Source organism: Pelmatolapia mariae, linkage group LG18 (genome assembly GCF_036321145.2).
Source record: "Pelmatolapia mariae isolate MD_Pm_ZW linkage group LG18, Pm_UMD_F_2, whole genome shotgun sequence".
Lineage (NCBI taxonomy): Eukaryota > Metazoa > Chordata > Actinopteri > Cichliformes > Cichlidae > Pelmatolapia > Pelmatolapia mariae.
In genome coordinates, this window is record NC_086243.1 from 34,821,621 (window position 1) to 34,825,452 (window position 3,832).

The following is a 3,832-nucleotide window of genomic DNA, read 5'->3' on the forward strand; positions in this document are numbered from 1 at the left end:
GGAGTCATTCTGAAAGGCTCCAAATCTGTTGTTCCAAAATCACTACAAAAGGAATACATCACAATCATGCACAGAGGACATCCCAGCATGGAAACTATTAAGCGGAGAGCACAAAGTATTGTTTTCTGGCTGTCTATGTCACATGACAATAACCTTTGGTCAAATCTTAGGAATATACAACGTGATGTGACTCTGGGCTCCCCTGCAGAAAGACTTCTATCCAAACTCAAACCACACTACCAGTCATGAAAAAGCTGCTTGAACCACAACCCCCTGAACCAGAAGAGGTGAAAGCCCAGCTTTTGATCAAGAGATTATCACAAAAAGTCTGTTATGATAAACAAGCCGACCACTTCCACCTCTAAACGAAGGACAGGTTGTAAGGTTGCAACCCAATAGGGTTATGATTGCACAGGTGTGGAGAAAGAGCTTTATACAAAGCCTAGATCCTACCTCATTCATTCAGGAGAAATCGCAGACACATTTTGCCTGTAGCTGAGCCTGTCCCTGCTCAAAAAGAGACTGACACAGGCAGCTTGAAGCTGTGTATCAAAATTCTGATACAGGGCAGCTTAAGGCCATCACACTTGCTGACTGATCCCAAGATGTGATGCACTCTCCAAGACTTCCAATGACTGGTGGTCCTTACAGGACACGCCTGGCCGCGTTCGTGAGCCAAATCCTAGATGCAGCTGATTTACACACAGATCCTTTTTCAGTTTGTATTTAACCTGAAAGTAGCTGATATTCATGTTTAGAATGTGTTCAGTATGTTGCTGCTTTCAGGAATAATTAATTTTGCTGGACATACGTTTCAGGGTAATGCCTGTGACACGTTTTGTATTTGTTTTGTTTTTTAATTTGCAATCTCAAGCAAAAGCAAGAGCCTCTGCATTTTATTTCTCCCGCTGTGATTATTTTGAGAGTCTATCGTTTATAAGGATCCACTTGTTTTGTCATATGAAGCATTCACTGAAGAAAGGGGATGTAGACAATTCCCTGTTTCATGTTGGTCTCTGTTGTCCTAATGTGTGCACTATACTCTGGTCCTTAGCCATGTGCATGTGTATTACTGTTGGGCTGAATGGATTTTGCTTTATGCCAAATGGTCATGTTCCGTATGTCACCTGATGTTGAGCTGGTTAATAAATCACGTTCAAACTATGCGGCTTGTTTTTCATTTATAATGGTGAATGAAAAATTGCCCCTATATGTTCACATTTACATTATCTCATCATGTAGAGTGCAGTTCTGTACGACGTAGATAGCAGGTAGTAGAGGTTCAGCGATAAACAGATCCTCCCTTGGAAAAATATAAAGCTCTTCAGCTACTGGAGCAAGCAGAGTAACATTTGCCCACTTTTGTTTTTGCTAGCAAAGCAGTACTTTTGTTTATCAGCCCCATCAGTGCCACGTCAACATGTGTTTTCAAAAGCTGGAGAAGTTGTCAGCAAGAAAAGAAACTGGTTCAGTCCAAAAACTGTAGAAAAAATATTTTTTCTCAATATAAATCTTTGTATCTCCTTACCATGTATATAAGCACACCCTACTGTACCATCCTAGTACATCCTGTTTCCTCAAGCCAGCCTTCTTCCAAATACTTTACAGATTAAACTGGCAAGTCAAACAATTGAAATAGTAGCTGATCAGCAGATGACAAACAGGTGAGGTTGATTGCTTCAGATGTTCACAGGAGGAGGGCGGAGATTCCTGAAGGACACCCTGCAAAGTAAGGCATGGCACACACACAAACACACCACACATGCATGCAGAGAGGGAGAGGAGGACTGGGGACCATCATATGACATTTCTGAGACCAGTTATTTTGAAATCCAAAATCAGACTGACGTGATATCGATTTGCCAGCACTGTGAGGGTTGGTACTGCTGATCTAAAGGGAAATTAGTCTGTGGAAATTGTACACACAATTTTTAAAATTGTAATCTTTAAATGCAGTTATTGCTGAATCTTTGATAATATTTTAACATTTCTGTGGCTGAGGTGTGGTCCCTGGCTCAGCTACAGCTGAGAGGTGGTGCAGGGAAAATAGCCACAGTGAGTCCGCTTGTGGCTCTTTTCACAGTTTCTATTTTGATTTGAAATGTATTTGTTTTGTATAGTTTTTCTTTCTCTAGTATACTAGGGTATACCTAGTATACACATATAACACAAAACAAAGTGGAGGCTGGCCTGACAGCAGTATGAGACCTGCACCTGAAAAACATCGTTTATTTATATTTCATTCATTACATTTACATTTCATTACAGTCTTAGGAGTCAGTGTGGAACACTTGTACAGATGAAATTAAGAAAAGTACATCAATACAAAAATTCACACGATTATTTTTAAAATAATACATTGAATGAAAATAGGAAATCTTCCTCTCAGTGACTGAGTTGTCTTATTGTGCTCTACTGAAGCCTTGTAATCATTTTAATAGATGAATGCCAGAGTAACCCAAGCTTAAAGTGTTTATTCAGGTATTTGTCACATAGATCTAAAATAAGCTCAGTGATTAAGCAGGTGTTAACCACAGTGCGCTTAGTTTATGTAAAAATGTAGTTTGTTGTTGTTTTGGTTTAAGTAATGAAATAGTTTTATGTGTGTATGTTTATGTTTTGTATATGAATGCAGACTTGTATATAGATAAACATGTATGAATCATATTATGTCGAATTTTGAATATGGATTTCTAAGTAATGAAATTTGAAATAATGCGGAACAGAAAAAGTAGAAACTCCATCCTACTCCTTTTCAAGCACACACATTCTGTAGACATAGATATATACATGAAACTTGATGGGGTTTTTTTTAGTTTTCTTTGTTATTTTTTTCTCTTGTTATTGCAGTTATATTTCCATGTTTGAAATAAAAGTCTATCTATCCTTATTTTTGCCTCCACTGTGTTCCCTGTATCTAGTCAGTCCTCCATCTCTGTGTCGGTGTTCCCTCATTTTGTTACTTCCTTTTTTATTTTGGTAGCTTCTGTCTCTTATGTCTTGTCTTCTCAGATTAGTTTCTGCCTAGTTACCCTGGTGTTTCATTGTTATTTTTCCTTTTGTGTTCCTGGCTTGGATTATATTTGTAGCCCCTCTGGACTTTTGTATGACCTCATTGTTTTGCCTGTACAAAGGTTTGTTTTCATTATATTGGCTTTTTTCTCCTGAGTCTACATTTGGGTCCACATTTTTTATTTAGTATGACACTGACAGGATGGTAATTTTATTGTAATTTCTCACCCAAACTGAGGATCCAAGTCTCCAGTACTCCAGCACTCTGAGTATCGTAATATTATTTTATTTATATTATAATAAAATGCATCTTTTCGGTTTGTAAAATAATCGTAATATTATTTTATTTACCATCATCAGCATAATGTTTTTTTTTCTGTGAAAGTACCAAGTAGCAATCAATATAGATGAATAACAAGATAAATAAACAGAAAAGATGCAAACTAACAAGCTGTTTTGTTTTTTTTTTGGTCCGGACAGCAAACCTAGCAGTACGATGGAGGTGGCAGCACTTGGCCGGCCTTTCAGCCTCGGGATGCTATACGACTGCCACAGTGACTCACTGATCACTGGTACAAATTCAAATATAAAGATTGTTGATGCTATATAAAATGTAAATTAAAACTGAATACACTCATTTGCAAATCTCATAAATCCCTACTTTATTTACAGTAGTATACACAAAGCATATAAAATGTTTTAACCAAGAAAATATGAGCATATTTTGAATTTGATGGCAGTAACACATCTAAAAAAACCATTAAGATGGGGACATGTTTCCACTGTGTAGCATCCCCTCTTCTTTGAACAAAAGTCCATA